This window comes from Prionailurus viverrinus, chromosome E3 (assembly GCF_022837055.1).
Source record: "Prionailurus viverrinus isolate Anna chromosome E3, UM_Priviv_1.0, whole genome shotgun sequence".
In the NCBI taxonomy this organism is placed as follows: Eukaryota; Metazoa; Chordata; class Mammalia; order Carnivora; family Felidae; genus Prionailurus; species Prionailurus viverrinus.
This window is the reverse complement of record NC_062576.1, coordinates 11528052-11550797: the sequence shown is the minus strand read 5'-3', so window position 1 is coordinate 11550797 and position 22746 is coordinate 11528052. Positions and strand designations below refer to the sequence as shown.

The window sequence follows — 22746 nt, the reverse complement described above, 5'->3', positions numbered from 1 at the left end:
GGTCTGCAAGCTTCCCAAGAGTTGAGCGGGGAGAGTTTTCCTTTCAGAGGAAAGTTCGAAAGAACCCCGCGGGGGGAAGGGGGGTGAGGCGATCGGATGGCAGACCGGAGAATGTTGGACTCCAAAGCCAGCCTACTCTCAGGAGGGGCCGTCTGCTACCAAGGTTCAGGAGCCTGGGAGGGGAGAAGGTTCACCAAAAGCACTTTGTTCTCATCGGTTCGTGGGGACAGCATTTCAGCTAATCACTTATGAGGGACAAAAATGGCAATGTGGGAAGGTCTGGGTGTGCCCTTGTCACGGGTAAACAACGAGGGCGTCTGTGCGTCTTCTCCAAGGCATGCGGAGAAGGGCGGTTCTCTGCCCGCCTGGAGGTCTCCTGCAGCAGACCATACAACAATGTGAGTGCGTATCACACGACCAGACTGGACACGTAAACGTTAGTAAGGTGGCGAGTTTCATGTATATGTTTTGTACGTCAAGGAGAAATTTTTTCATTAATTACCCGTGTTCCGGCCCTGAACGGACAGAATGGTAGGCCAGAGCCCTGAAAACTAGTTTGATGGGCCATTTTCTAAGATGGTCCCGAAGCTGCCTCGGAAGAAGAGTGTTGCTGGTGTCTCAAGGGAGCAGGTGCATCATCCGGGCCTCGGGGTGTGGGCCATCTACCCTCATCTTGCAGAATCAAGGTTTGGGGCCCGTATGCCAAGACCCTGCCAACCTATACCACGGCCTTCTGCAAACTGCAGAAGAGTGCTCCTTCTCAGGAGACCCAGTCCCATCTACACATAGCCTGGGAAGTGAAGGAAACTTGGTACGAAGAAAACGTTACCCCCGTCCTCTGAGTCGAAGCAGGCCTGCATCATGGTGCGTGACTCAGTGGGCAAAATGCACACTGGAATTCAGCCCTCGCCCACCCTTCTCCCAGCTGCCTTTGTTTCAGTGCACAAAACCACATAACCGTAGCCGGCGGCCTGCCCATGCCCTCTCCCAAGCGGCATCTCCGGAGTCTGACCTGCCTCCCCAGGGCCTGTCCACCGAACAAGTAATTTCCTGTGTGCCTTTCCTGGGTCTCTGCTGACCCTCAGCTGGGACTTCCTCAATTTCTGGAATTTCCTCCTGCTAAATCCATTGGTTAAAACTGGCCCCCTAGGAGGCACACAACCCCAAGCCCCATCAACGCCCATCACTGCCATCCAAACTTAGCTTGTAATGTATGAAACAATCATCCGGTATGTGTACGTTTCAGCCTAACCCACAGAAGTTCAAGTAACATTTGCTTTTGTATCCAGGCCTGCTCTGTGTTCAGGGCTTTTCCTCCTTGGGGAATACCCGGGAATGGATGAGGTCGTTTCCCTCCTCCCGGCGGCCCTCCCTCCACACAGTCACCCCGGGCTTGTTGGAAAACACCTCATTCCCTAGGGCTCGGAAATTACTTCTTATGTCCTATGACGTACCTGATTATCACAGCAACTGAGACCCATTTCCCAGCATGCAACAGGGGAGGGCAATTCTGGCTGGAGTTTATTGCACAGGGATGAAGTCCCCACTCTGGCTGATTCCCCTGACCCGGGATCAGTCTGCTCTTTCAATATCCCATCTCAGTGGAAACATCATTTTCACGGAGGAGAAGAAAGCCTTGCCCCATTGTTTTTTAAAGAAGGGGAACAGAAAAAACAAAAGAAAAGAACTTCTAGCATCTGACCTGCTGATGGTTTTGTGGCTCCTCCCCAAAGCGTCTTACAGAAGTTGGCTTGTCCTTTCTGGCTCTTAAAGATTAAACTAGACTTAGTCTGGTAAGAAACGCTGCAGCCCTGTCGTGAAAGGGGAGCCACCTCCAAGCCCCAAGGCCCCTGTCCCTGCTCTCACAGGAAGAAGACCGTGTCACTGCCAGGGGTGGGAGATGTCATCGGTGCTCGCAGGTACCGCCGTGGGCTCGGCAGAAAGACAGCTGCCCCACCGAGAGCATCGGCTGCTGTGTCGCATGCTCCCAGGCGGGATGTCACAGAGAACAGAAGGAGACGACAGGGGAGAGCCCCAACCAGAGAGGACTGTCCACATGGAGAATCATCTGAGCCCGTCCCTCCGCCTGTGCCCTCCCGTTTACGACAGAGACACCCGCAACACCCCTTCACTTACTCCCTCAGCACACAAAAATGAACATCTACACCTCCTCTGACACACTTCATTCATTCCATTCGTTCGTTCGTTCACTCTTTATGAAGTCCTACTGTGATGGGCTGAATTATGTTCCCGCCCTCGGATTTACAGATTGGATCTCTAACTCCCAGCACCTCAGGGCGTGACCGTATTTGGGGACAGACTCTTCGCAGAGGTGATTCAGTTAAAATGAGGCCCTCAGGGGGATGCCCTAGGTCAATCTGACTGGTGTCTTTATAAGAAGAGGAAATCCGGGCACACAAAGGGACACCAGGGAGGCACGGACACGGAAGAAAGACCACACACAAGGACACAGGAAGGAGGTGGCCATCTGAAAGCCAAGGGAGAGACCTCAAGAGAAACCAACTGCCACTCCAGCCTCAGAACTGTGGAAAAATAGTTTCTGTTGTTTAAGCCGCCCAGTCTGCGGCGCTCTCTCCTGGCGGCCCGAGCACATTAATGCGTCTACTATGCACGCCCCAGGCACCGTGCGGGGTGCTGAGGAGGAGCGATTCCTGCTTCAGGGACTGTCCTGAGGACAGCCGCAAGAGTAAGCGGCCCCTGCCTACCCCCGCCCCGCCCCGCCCCTGCTGGGGGCTGCCACACCAAGTACCGGGCGCCTACAGTCCCCACACTCAGGAGGCCAGTTCACCTCTGTGGCTCCCAGTCCCGCCCTGCCCGACACGCCCCTCCTGCCCCCTTTACCAGGCTGAGCCCTGCCTTACTTAGGGGCCCCTCCCTGATCTCGTCCCCACCACGCAGGGTGAGCTCTTGCCTCTCCCCTCTGTTCCTATCGTCATTTCTCTACCATTGCATTCACAATGCTGTATTACGATTATCTCTTTGTGAGCTTGTCTTTTCCACAAAACTGTAGGTTCCTCTGGAACAGGCGTTATGTTGCATTTATAACATGTTCTCAAAATCTAACAGAGTAAATATGTAATAAATAGTGGAGGCAGAGGGATGGATGGATGAATGGACTGACAGACAGACGGATGGATGGATAGCATCACTGATGAGATAGCACCATATACTGTCAAGACATTAAATGCCACTCCTCACTCCATAGACTTTGCAAATATTTACACTCTTTGAAAAGTAAAACAAAGCTGGACTGTCTGCATTTTTATTCTTAGAACAGAAGAAATAACCATTGCTTGGAGAGTGGATCAGTTTGACTGCTATTGCTTCCAAGGGAAAAAAACCTGCCCCCAGTGTCCTTAAACAAGAAGGAGAAGTGATTGCAATAGCTTAAATATCCAAAGTTAAGATGGGCTTTAGAAATAGTTAATCATGGCTTAACTATTAACTATTAGCAGATCTTTCTCTATGCTTCTCTTGGTGTTGTTTTCCTCTGAGTGTCTGTCTTCAGGTTGGCTTCCCTCATGGGTGCAAAGTAGCTGCAACAGTCCCAGACCTCACATCTGTACACCACACCAAAGTAAGAGAGTGTCTTTGTCTCAACATTCCCAGAGAGAATCCCAAGATTCCTTCTGATTTGTCCAGCTTAAGTCCTGTGCCAAGACACCCAGAGTCAATTGCAGTGGTCAGAAAGATGGGATTGGCCGGATTGGCTTGGACTGGCTTGGCTCAGGTCATGGGTTCCCCCCGCCGGCACCTGGGAGTGAAGCCAGTTTCCTCAAAATCACATGCACCCCCAAACAGAAATTGGGGCACACTGCATGTTCACTACAGCCAGGACCAGGAGAGGGATGCTGGAGAGGAGATCCCAGAATGGCTAAACGTTGTCCCTCCTAAAAGTAGCACAGTTTGAATACAACAGTTAAGGAGGAGGAGAAAGAGAAGAAGGAGAAGAGGAGGAGAAGGAGGGGGGAGGAGGCGGGGGAGGAGGAGGAGGAGGGGGAGGAGGAGGAGGGGGAGGAGGAGGAGGAAGGGGAGGAGGAGAGGAAAGGGAATGGGAAAAGCAATCAGTATGGAAAACAGTACGGAGGGTCCTCAAAAAAATTAAAAATAGGGCAATCCAATGATCCAGAAATCCCATTTATGGGGAATTGATCCAAAAGAACTGAAATCAGAATCTCAAAGAGCTGTCTGCGCGCCCATGTTCATTTCAGCATAGTTCACAATGGTCAAGACGTGGGAACGACCTAAGAGCCCGGCAGATGAATGAATTTTAAAGAGCGGGATATACGAACAACAGAATTATCGTGCAGCCTGGAGACAGAACAGAGACCTGCAGCGCGTGACCACATGGATGGACCCGGAGGACATTCAGCACTCACAGAAGGACGAATACCGCGTGACTGCACTCATGTGAGGCATCTAAGATAATCAGAGGGGCCTGGTGGTTGCCATGGTCTTGGGGGGACTGGGCCACAGGGAGCTCTAGGGATCTGCCAGACCACATCGGGCCTGTACGTACGAGACAGTATTGGACACTTAAAACCTGCTGAGGCTAGATCTCATGTCAAGTGTTCTTAGCAAAACAAAATAAAACTGGATGGCTCAGTCGGTTGAGCGTCTGACTTTGGCTCAGGTCACGATCTCACGGTTCGTGGGTTCAAGCCCCGCGTCAGGCTCTGTGCTGACAGCTCGGAGCCTGGAGCCTGCTTCGGATTCTGTGTCTCCCTCTCTCTGCCCCTCCCCTGCTCGTGCTCTCTCTCTGGCAAAAAGAAGTAAAACATTAAAAAAAGATTATTTTAATTTAAAAACAGAAAGAAAACCACCAGTTCAGAGCTGGTCTCCGCGGCAGTGACAACAGAAGCACCCCAGGCAGAGGAGACAGCAAAGCGGAGGCACGGAGGCCGGGAGGAGCAGGTGCATCTGGGGATGGTGAGTTTGGGGAGTCCGACTCCGGCGGCCCTAGCTCCAGGCACTCGGGGTGAATTTCAGGGTTGGTGCTCTGCTGCACAGACGGGACAGTCCTGAAGTCTTCTGCTGGGGTCTGGTCGTGGGAAGCCGAGGGAGGCAGCAGGACCCCTTCCCCCAGTAGCTGCCCCCCAGTTTGAGCCTGGGGTCAGGACCCTCAGATGACATAAGGGTGAGCACTGGTAGTACCCATCCCTTCTGAGGGACCCCCACGTGACACGGATGAACCTTGGAGGCAAAAGCTATGTGCCACGTACTGTAGGCTCCTATTTAAACGAAATGTCTGGGGCCCACCGGGGTGGCTCAGTGGGTTAAGCGTCTGACTTCGGCTCAGGTCACGATCTCGCGGGTCACCCGATCTAACCGGCACTTGCCACAGGTATGAGACCCACAGCCAGCTGGAAGTGACTTGCCCACAGGCGCACAGCAGGGTAGCGGAGAACCAGAGCCACCGTGTGCCTATGCCAGACCGTCCCAGCCAGGACCCCAGGCTTCAGGGAATGAGTGGCTTGTGAAGGGCACCTGGACCCCATCCTGGTTCTGACTGGTTCCTGGATGCCTGAGGGAGCGCGTGCATCAGACCACAATCGCCAGTAAAAACCCGACCCCAGGGGCGCCTGGGTGGCTCAGTCGGTTAAGCGTCCGACTTCGGCTCAGGTCACGATCTCACGGTCCTGTCCGTAAGTTCGAGCCCCGCGTCGGGCTCTGGGCTGACGGCTCAGAGCCTGGAGCCTGCTTCCGATTCTGTGTCTCCCTCTCTCTCTGCCCCTCCCCCGTTCATGCTCCGTCTCTCTCTGTCCCAAAAATAAATAAATGTTAAAAAAAAAATTAAAAAATAAATAAATAAATAAACGTTAAGAAAAACAGATTAAAAAAAAAAAGACCCGACCGCAGGCAAGGACGAGACGCATGCTTCTTTCCGTTTCCAAGTCTGCTGGACGCTCAGTCCACACGTGCTCCCTCTACACCTTCCGCGAGCCCCGCTTTCACCTCCTGCGGGCTCCCGTTTGATTTCCAGCCTTTTGGCTGGTCCTGGGGGAGCCCCTCTGGGTGCCCAGACCTGGCCTGCCGGCATCAGAAGAGCCACCGGAATCCCTTTGATCAGATCAGAGCGTTAAATGTATGCCTGATATGGGAAAACCCACTTCTCTGTCCGTGCCCTTGGAAGTCAGCCAGCACGATGTGCCTGTGACACGGGGCGAGGACCAGGGAGAAGACGCTGTTGGTCAAGATCCCCGCCCCCGCCCCCGCCTCTGGCCATCCAAGACCTCTAACGGGACCTGACAAGCTGGTGTGTAGGGGACGGTGCCGTGACACTGGCATCTGCCCATCCATATCCAGCAAGACTGCCCTGAGCACACCCCCAACAGTACCACGGCGTCTTACAAGCACAGAGTATTTGCAAGGCGCTTCGTCGGCGCTCTGCCCGAAACAGAGTGGAGACTCCCAACCTTTTATCATTGGGAAGGGGCGGGGGGGGGGGGGGGGGGGGGGGAGATGTGTAACTGGCGACTGTTTGTAACGTGCTTATTTTGCGCAGAGTTCTGCCCTCCAAGAAGCCGGTAAGGATAGGACTTTCCACAATCACTCAGAATGTAAGGCAGATGTGTGATCGAGTGACACTTGTCATTAGGGCAGGAAGGAGGCTGCAAGGTGGAAGAGACAGGAAGCCTGGGTCTCTGAGCAGGGGCCTAACCCTCCCCATCCATCAGTGTCTAAAGGTGCCACGACTCGATGAGCCGGAAGTCTCATGCCGATGACCTTCGGACTGCTGGTCTCCTGGGAGGTGTTATAGATCTGAACCCTGATCCCAGGGAACAGTAGGACAGGATCCCCCTGTCCTGTGGCCTGAGTCAGAGAGGGGGATGGAAAGGCACTGCAGTCAGGGAACAGCCTGCCTTCCAACCCTTCCAACTCCCTCCCCAACTGGGAAACGGGACTTGGGAAAGCGTGTGGGGCTCCAGCTCCTGGGACAGGTACGCACACACCCTGGGCCGGTGAGGGGAAGGCCCCCCTAGCCCGTGGGGTGAACGCTGAGCTTCCCCGGGAATTTGGGCAGGAATGAGTCACGACAGCAACACGGGCAGGGAGCCCAAGGCTGCTGGGCGCACAGTGGGTACTCAGAAAAGGCTGGCTGTCCCTCGGGGTGTCTGTTATTCCACAGTGAGCGGAAGCCATGAATTTGTGATTTATAATAAGAAATCTTCGTGTACTTGGTTTCATCCCCAGTTCTGGCACAGAGCTTCTAAAACCCTTGCAATTTTCTGTGATGAGAGCAATACAGGTATCTTTTGCCGTGTTAATTAGGTGGCTCTGGGACCACACCTAAGGGTGTGGGCTGGCGGCCCGGCCAGTGGAGCCGACCTTGCGACTAGAGTTGGAGATTTCAGTCCCCACCCCACCACCCCGCAGTGGAGAGGGGCTGGAAGTTGAATCAATCGTTAATGGCCAATGATTTTTTTTTAATATAATTTATTGTCCACCTGGCTAACATACGGAGAGTGCACTGTGCTGTTGGTTTTGGGGGTAGATTCCCATGGTTCATCGCTTCCATACAACACCCAGTGCTCATCCCAACAGGCGCCCTCCTCAATGCCCGCCACGCATTTTTCCCCTCTCCCCCACCCCCCCATCAACCCTCAGTTTGTTCTCTGTATTTAACAGTCTCTTACGGTTTGCTCCCTCCCTCTCCCTTTGTACCTATTTTTCCCCTTCCCCTCCCCCATGGCCTTCTGTTAAGTTTCTCAAGTTCTACCTATGAGTGAAAACATACGTTATCTTTCTCTGCCTGACATTTCACTTAGCATAACACCCTCCAGTTCCATCCACGTTGCTGCAAACGGCCAGATTTCATTCGTTCTCATTGCCAAGTAGTATTCCGTTGTATATATAAACCACGTCTTCTTTATCCATTCGTCAGTGGATGGACATTTAGGCTCTTTCCAGCATCTGGCTATTGTTGAGAGTGCTGCTATAAACATTGGAGTACCAGTGCCCCCATGCATCAGCACTCCTGTATCCCTTGGGTAAATTCCTAGCAGTGCTATTGCTGGGTCGTAGGGTAGTTCTATTTTTAATAGTTAATGGCCAATGACTTAAAAAAAATCAATCAATCCTCTGCAGCGAAGCCTCCATAAATACCCCAAAGGACAACATTCAGCGCTTCAAGGCTGGTGAGCAAGCACAGATTCAGAGAGGGTGGTGTGCCCGGAGAGGGCGCGGAAGCTTCGAGCTCTTCCTGCGTCCGTCTGGCTGTTTCCGAGTTACATCTTTTTATGATGAACCGGCAATATAGTAAGTACAATGCTTCTCTGAGCTCTGGGAGCCGCTCTGGAGAGTTAATGGAACCCAAGGAGGGGCTCGTTCGAATCCGCAACCTACAGCCACAGCTCAGAAGCCCGGGTGACAGATCTGGGACTTGTAACCGGCATCTCCAAGGGGAGAATGTGGCAGTCTTATAGGACTGAGCCCTTAACCTGTGGGATCTGCAGGGAGATGGTGTTGGAATTGAGCCGAATCGTAGGACATCCAGCTAGTCTCTGAGAATTGCTTGCTGGGGGAGGGAGGGGAGGCAGGGGGGAGAACCACTCACTGGAATTAGGTGCAGAATCTTAGAAGGCCCTTCACTCCACCACTGCTTACGAGGCAGACCAGGCATCTCCACTCCAGGTGCCCACTCAAGGTTGGCCTCTGTGTGGCCATCTGAGAAGTGGACCTCCACTCCCTGTGAGCTGCCACTGGGTGCCAACTGGGGCCCTGCTGTCACAGTGTGGGTTCTTCAGAGAAGCAGAATCAAGAGGATCTATAGATACGTAGAAAAGGGCTCATTGCGAGGGACCGACTCACGCACTCATGCAGGCTGAGCGGTCCCGCGATCTGCCACCTGCAAGCCAGAGGCCCCGGACGGCCAGTGATTAGGCTGCGGCCCAAACTCATAGGCGTGAGAGCCAGGAGCGCCGATGTCCAAGGGCAGGAAGCAAAGAGCAAAGTCACCCTTCCTCCTCCTCTTTGTTCTATTTGGGTCTTCCACAGAGTGGAGATGCCCGCCTGCCCTGGGCACCAGCTTCTTCGCTCAGTCTACCAAGTCAAATGCTAATCTCCTCTGGAAACGCCTTCACAGATGCGCCCAGAAATAAGGTTTTACCAGCTACGTGGGCAGGCCTTTGCCCAGCCAAGTCCACGCATAAAATTAACCTTCACACCTGGGATGGAGGTTGCCCCCTGACCAGCATGGGCCACCCCCTCCCCAGCCCCCTTTTTCACATTCCCCCAACCCCTTCCAGCTCCCGTTCCAACCCCTGTTCGTCTCTCTGCCTCCCGCCATCTCTGTCTCTCTCCCTCAATCCGTGTGTGTGTGTGTGTGTGTGTGTGTGTGTGTGTGTGTGTGTTTTACCACCTCTCTCCTTATGCCACTCTTTAACCATCACCCCCCCCCCCCTTTTACACTTGGGGGTTGGATCCAGCCTGCTGCTTCCTGGGGGCCAGTGACTTCATCTCTCCGCTCCCTCACCTGTAAGGGAGACCAAGCACTACCCCCTGACCCTGAGACCGACTCCATCATCGTTCCCCAGACAGACCCAGCATGTTCCCACCTGCCTCTTCCTCCTTCACTGCTGGGAACACCTTGCCTGGAGTAGCACCTCAAGCATCCGTCACGCTCCAAGCCCCCCTGCTTCCTTTTCCTTGCTAAGACTAACTCTCCACCTGAGAGGACACCATACATCTGTTCATCCCTCTGCTGTCTGTCACCCGCCGAGAAGGTGAACTTTTTACCACGAGGCCTTTGACTGCCCCGTCCCTTGCTGTATCTCTAGCCCTCCGAACAGTGCCAGGCACACAGCGGGCACCCTACCAATCCCTGTGCGATGGTTGAGTCATGTCTGCAAACGCCCATCGGCAGGTGCTCAGTGAAGACAGAGACAGTGGTGACAACAGCAGTGATGAAAATTCAGTGAAAACTCAAGGGCCTGGGGTGGGGGATGTCCCCAGATGACAGCACCTTCCCCGCAAGTGGGTAAGGAGGAAATCTTCAACTCCCTCCCTAGAGCTGGCCCGACTGGGGCCGCAGAGGGAATCATCCCAAAGGCTTGGTGTTCCAAAGCCCAAGACCAGAGAGCGACATTTGGGAACAAACTGAGTCCTGAGAAGTAGAATCAGTGGGGAACACATACTGGGTTTGCTACATCTCAGGGTGACAAAGTGCCAGGCTGGAACCATTTGAGGACTCCCCCGGCCGGCCTCCTTGGTCCCCTGGGGCTAGGCCTCCAACACTTCCGGCTCAATACCCCACCCTGTGATGGCCCCAGCTCGGCCTGTGCAGCTGACCCGCGGGGAGGTCACAGAGACTAGTGGAAAGGACTCAATCTTGAAACGGAGAGTCCAGGGGCCCGGCTCTCACCCTGCCTCTGCCAAGCGTCCTTACACGGACTCTCAAGTCCAGCCAATCACCAGCCACAGGTCCCTGTGATGTTTCCTTCTTGCTTCGGCCTCTGCGACATTCATAAATGGGTTTTTTAATTTATTTATTTTGAGAGAGAGAGAGAGAACAAGAGAGCATGAGCAGGGGAGGGGCAGAGAGAGGGAGAGAGAGAATCTCAAGCAGCCTGGAGCTCAAACGCACAAACCGTGAGATCATGACCTGAGCCGAAAACCAAGAGTCCGACGCTTAACCGACTGAGCCGCGCAGGCGCCCCTGACCTCTGTGACATCCAGATCCGACGTGCAACCCCTTCTCCCTGCCCCCTCCCCCTGGTAAAGCTACGGGACTTCATAGCCCGGATCCCTGCATGCTGCCCTCATCCTTCTCTTCTATTTTTAGTTTGCCTTTTGCCTGATTCACCCCTCTCTTATTCTTTATTTTGGTGGGTGGTTTCTATCTTGTAAGCTGCCTGAGCTACTTGGGGAATGAGACGGGGAACAAGCAAACCAGCGAACAAGGAGAGCTCACAGTAATAGCCGGCATTCACCAGCCGTCTGCTGCGGGATTGACACGACACTAAGCCCGTTCTCCTGCGATCATTTGCCTAATCTTCCCAAGCCAAAGCCCGTTACAGCAAACCTAACAGAAGACCTACGATCAAATCCATTTTTTGTAGATGGAGAAACTGTAGAACAGCATGACCACAGAGTTTAACCTTGATCGGCCACCCATGGCCCCCCGGGTGAGAACATTAGCACACTGCACTTCAGGTCTGCAGAAAACGAATCTGGCTGTGTCCCGTCCTCCACACTGTCCTGTTTGCATGATCTGAGTTGCACGCTAGGGCCCTGCCCAGTCTCACCGACGCCGGGCCCTCTGAGGTACAGCACCCTGTGCGTGCGTGGCCTCCTATCTCCATACACCGCACCCGCCAGGGCCTCGGAGCTGTCAGAGCAGGTGCCGGACACGGATGGGGACCACTGAGCAGGAGCCGGGGCCCAGGCCTCCCGTACTTCCCACTGGAAGCAAGGTGATCACGGTCCACTCGCCCCAGACACAGAAAAGCTCCTAAGCCCCTACGAAAGCGTCAAGTGCCTTCACGTGTCTGATTTCAAGGGCCAACCTCCATTTTTCCCACAGCACCAGCTTCCCTTCCACGCGGACTGAAGGTCCGTCCGTACGGCAGGTAATCGAATCTGCGTGGGGACTGTGTTTGTGGGTGCCCCGGGCTCCCCACACCCTCCCAGGAGGCCCACCCCCCCCATCTTGCATGCATCCACGCTCACGCACGCGGACACACGCAGACAGCACACGTGAACGCACACACTTACACACACACTTGCACACACACCACCCACATACGCGTCCCCCCTTTGACTCCCTCCCTGGAGCTGAACCATCGGGCCACAAAGACTGGGGCGCGTACAAGCTTCTAACTGGTCTGCCAAAACTCGCACGGGGAGCTCAGGCCGTATGGAAATCAGATCGAGTCCTGGAACACACGTGGGGAGAAAACACACACAGGTCATGTCTAAGCGGTACCAGAAACCGCTCTCAGTGGTACATGGAATTCTTAGCTGGAAACCCGTCAGAAAATACGCAATGCTGGGCAGAACATTCCAGATACGCTCAAATCCCTGCCGGCTGGTGTGCAGATGTGAGTAGCAGACAAGTCAGCAGGAAGGTGGGCTTTTTTTACTCGGGTGTGGACTGGGGCTGGAGCAGAGACTGAATCAGATCTGGGGGGCGGATCTCCAGACAACTGGCCCCTGTTACAGATGAGGATACTGACTCACAGAGGCCCACTGTGAGCCCACCGTCTGCCAGCTTGAGGAAGGCAGGTCAGTCTGGAGCCTCCCCAGAACCCAGGATCCCCATACCTCTGAGGACTTCTGGAATTTTCCTTCAGGCTGAGAGACCCCAGGTGCCCTCCTCACTCTTTTCCTTCCCAGGCTAATTGAGCCTGACACCCACATAAGAGCAGAGAAGAGGCACCCTCTCCGGAGAAGAGACCTGGGCTGGGAGATCTGCTCCCATCTCGGGCCCTTGGTTTCCCACCTGTAAAATGGGAGGGTTGGACAAGGTTCCCTTCCAGCTCTGCTGCCCCCTGACCCTACTCCACCCCACGGGGCCAGCACGGCTGTGACACTCACGAAGTCTGCCCTCTGTTGCCTTTATGTGCCCCCTTCTGAGAAATTGTTTCTCTGTCTTGCTCCCGTCCCACAGAAAAGCCCGTAGTTCTAGCACTATCCCAGCCTCTTGGTCTTGGGGAAAAGACCGTTAGGAAAAATTGCTCACAAACTCTAAGAAACCAGAGCCCCGGAGCGCCTGGGTGGTTCAGTCAGTTAAGCGTCTGATTTCGGCTCAGGTCATTTCATGGTCTCGTGAGTTCGAGCCCCCCCTCGGGCTCTGTGCACTGACCGCACGGGAGCCTGCTTGGGATCCTCTCTTTCTCTCTCCCTTTCTCTCTCTCACTGCCCCTCCCCTGCTTGCACTCTCTCTAAGTAAGTAAGTAAATACATAAATAAGAAACCAGGGCCCAAAGAGGCCCCACATGCTGAGCCCAACAGAGCGACAGGAAACGGTTAAGTCCAACCCCCAAACCCCGTCATCTGACTCCCAGCTCAGCACCCTCCCCGAGTCACCTCCGCTGCCTCTGGGGCAGATCCTCGCAGGGCTGAGATGAGCCCACACTCAGCCTGTCCTCATCCCAGCCCCCTGGGACCACGGGACTGGCACACGCACCTGTTCCCGAATGTTCGCCAAATGAAGAAAACGAGCCCTGTGTGGGAGACACCCCCGTGCACTGACTTGGCCAAGTCTCGGCCAGCCCTCGGCGCCATGCCTGCCCCGGTGGGACCCACGCCTCATGAACTCAGTCCACCCTCCGGGGACACCATCCAGGGCCTCAGCTCACGGCACCACACCCCTCTCCACTCCCGACGGGGGCTACCCTGTCACCATGGGGCACAAGACACTCCAGCCCCACACCCTGGTTACCCGTCCTGAGCTTCTCACCCCATCCCTTCTCCCCGCTGCCCCACCACCCTGAGCCGTTGCCCTCACCACCGGGCCTTTGCACAGGCTGCACTCTCTGCAGGGAATGTCCTCTCCCCTCCTCTAGAAAGCCCCCAACCCCCAGTGTGAGTTCATTGCTCTTCCCCCATGAGCTCCGGGAGCACTTTGCACTGGGCTCTGAGAGAAAGCATCTTTCAGCAGGTTGTTTGTCAGCCACTGGTTCCTCTGGGTCCCTGCAGGACCATGGGCTCCCCTCCTGAGGTCAGTGAGACACCCAGCCTCGGTCCCCACAGCAGTCCCTCCAACATGCCTCTCTAACTCACTGCTTTTTTCTCAGTGTTTCCCACTCCACTCTGAGACCCCGAGCGAGAGGAACCCGCTCCCCAGTGTCCAGAACAGAGCCTGGCCACGAGGTGCCCATCAACACTGTCCACTATTTTTATTAGAATCGTTATTTTCCTATCCGGAAAAGAAAGGAGAGGGACCAGGTGCTTCCTTTTCTAGCCGAACACGTTTAACTCATTTTTCTCCGGTCCATCTCTAGGCTAAGGGAAGGCATTTCCAAACCCGCCCCCAGGGATAAAGGAAAGGTTGTGACCTCAGAAAGAAAGTCAAATGTTCTATAAGAGGAGAGAAGCAAATCAGGTTATCACCCACACGGGGACAAAAACCAGAAACAGGGACTGTGCTGAGCAAGTCTGCGCCCAAGGCCATCCCCACCCCAAAAGCAGCTGAGGGGGTGCCTGGGTGGCTCAGTCAATTAAGCGTCCCACTCGACTTCAGCTCAGGTCACGATCTCGCAGTTTGTGAGTTCAAGCCCCGCATCGGGCTCTGTGCTGACAACTACTTGGAACCTGCTTGGGATTCTCTGTCTCCTCTCTCTCTGCCCCTCCCTGATTCATGTTTTCTCTCTCTCTCTCTCTCTCTCTCTCTCTCTCTCCCAACAGTAAATAAACTTTAAAGAAAAAAAAGGCAGCTGAGAAGGCAGGTCCCCCACTCGTGGACGTGCCTGTCACCCAAAGCCAGACCGGCCATCAGGGCCCTCCCTTTGGTGGAAACGAAACAGACCCCGGGCAATGTTCTCCCAGTGTGGCCAAGCCACAGCCCAAAAGGGATGGCTCCCACCCACGGAGTCGCTCTCTGGACAAAAAGCGAGACTACACCGGGGCACGGAGAACTCCCCGGCGAAGCTAAAGGATTTCCAGGGAGCCGGATGTCTTCTCCAGACGCTGCTTGGGGGTCGGGCAGGCATGAGCAAGCCTGCTGCTCTGCAGGCAGGGATCTCAGCCCCAGAACCCTGCCAGCCCAGAGCCCTGGCGTCCTCGGGCTGGAACGGGGGCCCTGCTGGCCCTGCGGGGTCCTGCCTGGAACATCTGTTCCGACACAGTGTGAGGCGTGTGACCACGAGACCCCTATTAGCGCGAACAGTCAGCAGGAATGTGCCGTCACCTTCCTATCGCAGCCAAGAGCAGGAGCGCCAGGCCACTGAAAGTCATCGCCAAATACGCTGCCACATTCGCCCGAGCGCGTGCGCCTGGAAGGGAGGTAATTAACGCCCAGTGGGGCAAAAGTGGGCACCTGCTTCCCCTTCCTCTCCCAAGGACTGTCCTCGGAAGCAACAGCTGACAGCCGCTGGGACGCCTGTCCCCTCCGCCCAGCCCTCCCACCCCACATCAAGAACAGGCCTCCACAGGGGCACCTGGGTGGCGCAGTCGGTTAGCGCCCAACTCTTGCTTTCAGCTCAGGTCACGATCTTCCAGGTTCGTGGGTTCGAGCCCCGCATCGGGCTCCGTGCTGACAGCGCGGAGCCTGCTCAGGATTCTCTGTCTCCCTCGCTCTCTCTGCCCCTCCCCCACTCGCGCTGTCTCCGTCTCCCTCAAAATAAATAAGTAAACTTAAAAAAGAACAGGGGTCAGCCATGCTGCACCCCCAGCAGCGGCCACCACAGCCGCCTCCACAAGCAGGCCCTGCCCTCCCGGCTCCCTCTATGCCTTGTCCCTCTCTTGCTCCCTGGGACCCCACTTTCCACTAAAAAGGAGACCCCTGCTCTCCCGAGCAGGCTCTGCACTCACGGGACATTGACTGAGCCCCTGTTGCACACCAGGCGCTATGCCGGGCACCGTGAGGGCCAGGAGCCACAGCATCCAGCCCCCCTCCTCTCTAGGGGCTGGTGGACCCAGGGGAGAGCAGACACGCAGAGAAATGGTGATAAGGAGGCTGGTTACACCAAGTTCATCCTTTCCTGCTAGATTTTCCATCTGGGTAACAAAGCCCGTTGAACGTACGCGGCTGGAGCTGAGAGGCTTCTCCAGACCCAGGGTCGGCCTCCCTGCCCGCCCCGTGTGGCTCCCCCCAGGGGCTGCGATTTAGGGCCCAGAAAGGCCCATGGCATCACCCGATCACCCATTCAGACCCCTCTTCCCAAGGACAATGACATCATTTTGTAGAAATGTCTTTGGGATAAGGAACAGCTAGGGGAGCAGGAACAGAGACTCTGCCTCAGTTTCTCCATCTACGAAATGGGTAGATGGTAGCTAATAATCATAACTTCCTGCCCCAAGTTAAAAATGAGATCACGCATGACATATTTAGCCCAGGACCTAGTACACAGCAAGTGCTCAATAAATATTTATCGTCATCATCTGCCTGTTTGTTCCCCGAGCACACACATGTGCAAACACACACATACACAAGTGAATCAGATTGTTCATCCCCGTGAGAATCAAGTCTCCACTCTCTCACAGGCCCTGCATAAGCTGGGCCCTGCCATCTCTCTGACTTCATGAGGGGCCACTCCCCCATCAACGGTGCTCCAGCCATGCTGGCCTTCTCACACGCCAGGCTCCCCTCCACCCCAGGACCTTTGCACTTGCTGTTCCGTGTGCTTCCCCCAGATGGCCGGCCAGCTTCTCCTCCATCAGGTCACAGCCAGCAGAGACTATCTTCCCGCCCACTTGCTTCTCCTCTTCCCTCTCCAGGGCCCCATCCTCATTTTATTCATTGTATTCATTTTATTCATTTTATTCCCCCTTGGAACAGCCCCACCATCTGAAACATGCTGGTTCATTTACTGGTCTACTTGTCTCGTGCTGCCTCCCCACTTGGCTACCAACCCTTCGGGAGCTGACCCAGTGTCCATCTACACAGCAGGCCCTCCGTAAACGTGGCTGTCTACGCAGACGGACAGGGTGCCGCTGGGCTGCTCTGTCTGGATTAGCAGGGCAGACAGTGAGCCCTTCCAGAACAGAGAGAAACAGGCACCACCTCCCCATCCTGCCCCTCTGGGCTGAGCTGCTGGAGAGGCGGTGGCGAAGGGGAGGGAGGCGTGAGGGGAAATGGGAGGCCTGGGTCTCACACACACAGACACACACACACACACACACACACACACACACACTCTCGCTCTGAGAGCCCTGCAATCAGGCGCCTGGGAGCGGAGCCCTTCACGACCAGGTCAGGCAGTGGGCAGAAGGGCTCTGGAGGGGCCATCTCAGCCCCAAGGAGGAGGGTTAAGCCAAAAAAACCACTGCCTCTCCCACTGCCCAGCTGCACAGGGACGCCCCTATCCAGTCCATCACTTATTCTTTCGACCGCGGAAGTGCCAGAAAGATCTTCGCCTTCCAAGGCTCCTGTTCCCAGCCGAGGCCCGACGGGTCACTCCGGCCCACCAAAGCTTTGGGGGTCCCGAACGATCATCGCTCCACGATGAACTACACCTTGGGCTGTGCCTGCGCCGTGCCCCACGGTCTGCACCTGCAGCCACGTTTAACGCTGCCCCACATCCTGCTGGTGGGGACAGAAGCAAGGGCTGCAGGGACGGGGATGTGGCCGACAGCTGCTGCCCGGCTCAGGGACAGCAGACCCTCGCTCCCGCCCCACCGTGGGACACGGCAGGCCCGCAGGCCGGGGTCTTCCCGGGAGCCGAGCACAGGGAGCCTGCAGACCTTTTCCACGAATCAAGAGAGACACCTGGTGGCTGTCAGGAGCGCCCCCGGTATCTGCTCGGCCTGCTGATGACTCAGCCTGGCCTTCTGGTCCTCGGCCCTGGCCCAGCTGCCTCCAGTCCCCAGCCTGCCACCCCCGCCCCTTCCCAGGGGCCAGCTGTCTTCCCGAACGACTTCAGAAGTCCTGCCACGCTGGCGGGATCTCAGCTCTGGGACCCCAAACCCCGTGGAGCCCTGGTGTCCTCAAGTGAAAACGGTGGTCCTGCCACAGAGCTAGAGAATGAGGTCAATAAATCTCCTTCTTTTTTTGAAGCTTATTTCTTTCTTTTGAGCGAGTGAGAGAGAGAGAGAGAGGAAGAACCCCAAGCAGGCTCCGAACTGTCAGTGCAGAGCCAGAGGCGGGGCTCGAACTCACCAACTGTGACATCACGACCTGAACCAAAATCAAGAATCAGATACGCTTAACCAACTGAGCCACCCAGGTGCCCCTAAATAAATATCCTACTAGTAGAATTTCCCCTGCCAGGAACCCCTCAGAAGCCTGGCCCTGAGTCCAGGAGGCCCTGCCCACCCCCGTGACCCCAGGAGGGTCACCTCCCCAGCTCCCTCCCCCAGAAATGCAGCTCCCTCTCATGAAACTCCAGGTTGGGACAGGGCAGGTCCTTGGTTCTTCATGTCTGACTGGACTGGAACATTCTTGACATTTCTCCCAGCATGGCCTGACACCATGAATTAATTTTTTTTTTTTTTTAAGAGAATGAAGACTTTTAGTGCATGGACACAAATGCTGGGTCCCGCAGACACTTTTTATTGTCTTAGATACAGGGTGGGGTTGTTATGTTTATTTATTTATTTTGAGAGAGAGAGAGAGCGTGCACAAGCGGGCCCCACACTGTCAGTGCAGAGGCCAGCTCGGGGCTCGATCTCAGGAACCATGAGATCATGACCTGAGCCGAAATCAAGAGTCGGACACTTAACCCGCTAAGCCATCCAGGCGCCCCAGGCTGGTTTTTTCAATCGTGGCAAAATACACATAACATAAAATGTAGCACCTTAACCATCTTCCAGTGCCTAGTTCAGTGGCATTAATCCATTCGCGCTGTTGTGCCCCCGTAAACACCCTCCATCCCCAGGACTTTTTCGTCTTCGCAAACAGAAACCCTGTCCGTATTCACCGTTCACCCCCCACCCTCTCTCCTGGTCCCCCCACCCCCACCACTCTGCTTTCTGTCTCCAAGAATTTGACTACTGAAACCGTGAATTAAGTTGCACGCATTTTATGTTCATTCTCCCTGCCCCTCCGATGGGAATGGGATTTCTCCAGTCCCTCCACCCGGTCACATTCTGTCCCCAGCACCCAGCACTGCCCGCCCGGGGGGAACGGTGCACACAACCGGAGGCCCAGTTGTCCCTGCATCTCCCAACCGTTCTCGGAGGCTCTGCAGAGTCAGCTGATGACACATCTGGGGAGAACACAGCCGCGCCCTCTCGGAGCCGAGTCTGGAACCAGTGAGGAAACCGCTCACCAGTCATGACGCAAAACGTTTACACACTTCCACGATCGTGATGTTGCTGTTCAAAAACATTTGGGGAGCTAGGAGGGCAGGGGTATTTATTTAGTTGGGGAAATGAAGGAGGCTTCCCCGAGGAAGTTTCTTGTGGACTGAACCCTCTGGAAAGAGGAAGAGGGTCAGAAGACGGAGGCAGAACAGAGGAACCAAGAGGTATTGGCCTCTCGTTACTGCTGTAACAAGTTCCTACCGGGGCAATGGCTGAAAACTGTGGGGACCTGTCCCTCCTCCGGTTCTGGAGGTCAGAGGTCCTAAAATTGAGAGGTTAGCAGGGCTGGCTCCTTCTGGAGGCTCTAGGGGAGAACACATTTCCTCGGCATGGCCAGCTTCTAGAGGCTACCTCCACTCCTTGGCTCATGGCGCCTCCTGTGTCTTGAAAGCCAGTTCAGTGTAGCTTCTCAATCTCTCTCTCTCTCTCTCTCTCTACCCCCCCACCCCCACCCCATCATCACATCTCTTACTGTCTCCAATAATCCTGTTTCCTTCCTTCCTTATAAAGGACCCCTGTGGCTACTTTGAGCCCACGTGAATGACCCAAGATGGTATCTCCATCTCAAGGCCCTCACCACGATCACCTGCAAAGTCCCCCCCGCTGCCATGCAAACTACCGTATCTGCAGGTTCTGGGTCAGGACACGGACATCTAGGTGGACCGTTATCCTGCCTCCCACAGGAGGTGATGGAACCAGTTAGACGCCTCCTTTACCAAGGGGAAAACAGATTTTTATGGATGGCTTCTGTGCCCCCAGGGAATGTGACAGCCACCACGGTGTGGCGAGGTCGCATTTAATCCTCCTGTGACCTTAGAAAGTGAGCCGTGCAGTGGTCACCCTGCTTCTCACGTGGACAGAGCACAGGAAGCGGGCACTCAGCGCCATGCCTGCCCCGTGGTGAGACCTCAGCAGACGGCGGCGGGGAGGGTGATGCGGCAGCAAAGGCGGTCCCCCGTTATAGGTGTGCCCCCCTCCTTCCATCCACTAGGCCCCTCCCCAACAGCAGGTGGACGGGCCATCCCCACCCCGACCACTCGCCAGATTCCTCCCGCCCCACAGCCCACCTCTCTCCTGAGCCTCCAGCTTCCAGATTCCAAGCCCATCATCCCGAAGCGGCACCAGCTTCCACTGGAATGTACGGAAACCCAACGAATTCGTGATGCCCCCCGACCCACTGAATCAGAAACACGGGGGGGTGGAGCCACACTCCAGGTTTTGGCAGGCTCTCTGGGCAGTTCTGATGCTGCTCAAATAAGAAGCTGCTTCCTCTTCGGGCCCCTTCTTACCCTCCCGACCCAGAGCTCAGCTGGGCTCCTTCAGGGCCAACCTCTTGTGTCTCCACTCGTCCACGGTCAGACTCCTCCCCCTACTGGGCCTCGAGGAAGGCCCTCACCACTGCACCCCACAGGGCCTTTGCACAGACCTCGTAGAGGCAGGCGATGTCCTCCAGCTTCTCTCTGGCCTGGGAGCAGGAGCAAGACCTTGGCCTAGCTAGCACTCTCCCCAGCACTCTGTGCGTGTGTGCATGCGAGCGAGTGTGCACGTGTGTGCGTGTGGGAGGGCGTGCACGTGAGCATGGATGCGTGTGTGCCTGTATACGTGTGTGTGGTGTGTGCACGTGTGTGCATGCATGTGCACGCATCCCCCCCCCCACACACACTCCAGGCTGCAAACTGCTCCGGGGCAGGGAGCGAGTCCCAGCAGCGGACCCAAGCAGCGAACAGAGAACGGATGCTAGTCGGCCAGACGTTAAGCACAGGCGACGCGAACGAGGCGACCTGGATGTCACCGACCCACTCGTGCGGGATTCCGGGCACGCTCTAGGGATGGAGAAGGGGCACTCACCTTCCTCACCACCGCGGTGGCCCCTTCTTGGGTGGCTTTGGCGGCCACGGCACGGCTGATGGGCGAAGAGGAGGACGGGCTCCGTCAGTCCTCGGCGCTGGGACGCGGCGGCCACGGGCGCCATCCCGCGCCGGAGCCACGACGCTGCCGCCTGCGAGAGCTGCCTGAGCAGCGAGCGGGCCGGGCTTCTTCGGCTGCGCTCCACCCGTGCTCCACGCGGCCGCGTGTCCGCGGAAGGGCGGGGCGGGGCGGGGCCCCAGAGAGGGTGGCCTCCAAGCGCCCACCCGCCGGGCCTTGCGTCCTCCACAGCATCCCTGCGTGTCCCGGGAACCGGTTCCAGAGCCGGAAGGGGCGCCCCACCGAGCAGGGGCAGCAAGGGCGAAGCCGCCGCGGGTGCTGCCCGGGCCACGCTCCGTGGACTCCCCTCCCCACCCCACCCCTGCAGGGGCTTCTCGGAGGGCCCCCATCACGTTCCAGGTGCTTCCGGTTATTGCAGGCCAGTCCAGGCACCGCTCGTCTTCTCCTCTTCCCGCCAAGGGCCTCGAGGCGGGGCCCGAGGGCGCTCTTCTGGTTGCTTCCACGGCCCTGGCCCCTCTGCCGTGTTTGGGGTGCCGAGAAGGAGCGGTTGCCTTGGTAACGAGCAAGCAGCCCCCCGCCGGCGGGTCCCGCTCGGAGGTGGTCTTCGTCCTTCGTGGCGGTCCCTGCAAAGGCGGCGCAGGTGTCGGTCAGGACGAGGAACGGCCGCCGCCGCCACCAGGCCCCTCAGCGGCGTCCCCCACCCCCTCCCCCACCACCACCACGCCACAGGCTGGCGCGCATGCGCCGTGAGCACGCGCCGTCCTCCGCCTGTCCGGGTGCGGCTCCCGCAGAAGCCAAGAGACGGAGCAGGCGCAGCCGCCGGGCATTGCCTCGGCCCACAAGTGACTCAGTCACCTGGCCGGAAGTAGTCAATGGCCCCAAATGAACTTGAGGGAACGCTAGAAGCGGCTCCTAGACTGCGGAGCGAGCGTTGTGTTTACCCAGGGTGCGCGGCGGTGTAAGTAAAGCTGCACGCAGCCTGCTCCATGCTGGGGGCAGCCGCAGAGAGACGGACAGCCAGCGAGCGATGCTCCCAGCCCCTCGCACACCCAGGCTCGAGTCCCCCTCCACCTTCTCCCCGTGGAGCTAGCCACGGAATCCCTGGGGTCTCCTCCCAGAGCCGCAGAGAACTGGGCCGGGGGGGGGGGGCGGGGGGGGGGGGGGGAGGATTGTCTCGCCCCTGCAGAATTCCCTACAGCGGAACCCTACAGCGGAAGGTCCGCAGCCACGTCAATTTTTCCCAATAAACCCTCCAACCCATTGCAGGCCAGTCTGATGGCAGGGCCAGAGCCCACGAGCTGACTCACAGCTTAGCAAGGGCAGGAGCAGGGAGGGCGCCCCCCGCCCCACCGCTCCAGCGAGCCTTTCCTGCTCTCTCACTTGCTCCGGGGACAGGGGAGGGAAATGCCACAGGGAGGCCCTGGAGAAAGCCCTTTACCTCACTTTATGCCCCTTCCCTTCCCCTCCACCGTCAGATGCCATAGACCCAAGGAGGGGCGGGAAGCAAAGACTGCCTACCTTGGAGATACTGCAGGTTTGGGTGCAGACCATTATGGTAAAGCGACTATGGCAATAAAACAGGGCAAGTGGCTTTTTTGCCTTCCCAGTGCGTGTAAAAGTTATGTTTACACTAAACTGTAGCCTATTAAGTCTGCAATAGCATTATGTCTAGAAAAACAATGGACAGATCTTAATTTAAAAAAATACTTTGTAGGGCGCCTGAGTGGCTCAGCCAGCTAAGCATCCAACCCTTGGTTTCGGCTCAGGTCATGATCTCACCCTCACGAGTTTGAGCCCCACATTGGGCTCCGCGCTGACAGCTCAGAGTCCGCTTGGGATTCTCTCTCCCCCTTCACACTCTCTCTCTCAAAATAAATAAATAACTTTAAAAAG

General features: G+C 56.4%; 1 long non-coding RNA gene across 2 annotated transcripts in view; it reads right to left on the bottom strand.

The window, feature by feature from the left end:
* The window catches only part of LOC125154357 (uncharacterized), a 524152-nt gene extending 502621 nt beyond the window's left edge, over positions 1-21531 (bottom strand). For both annotated transcript variants that reach the window (XR_007147773.1, XR_007147774.1), the window contains exon 1: positions 20776-21531. This is a non-coding gene — a long non-coding RNA (uncharacterized LOC125154357). The remainder of the gene's footprint in view (positions 1-20775) is intronic.
* Positions 21532-22746: the final 1215 nt, after the last annotated feature.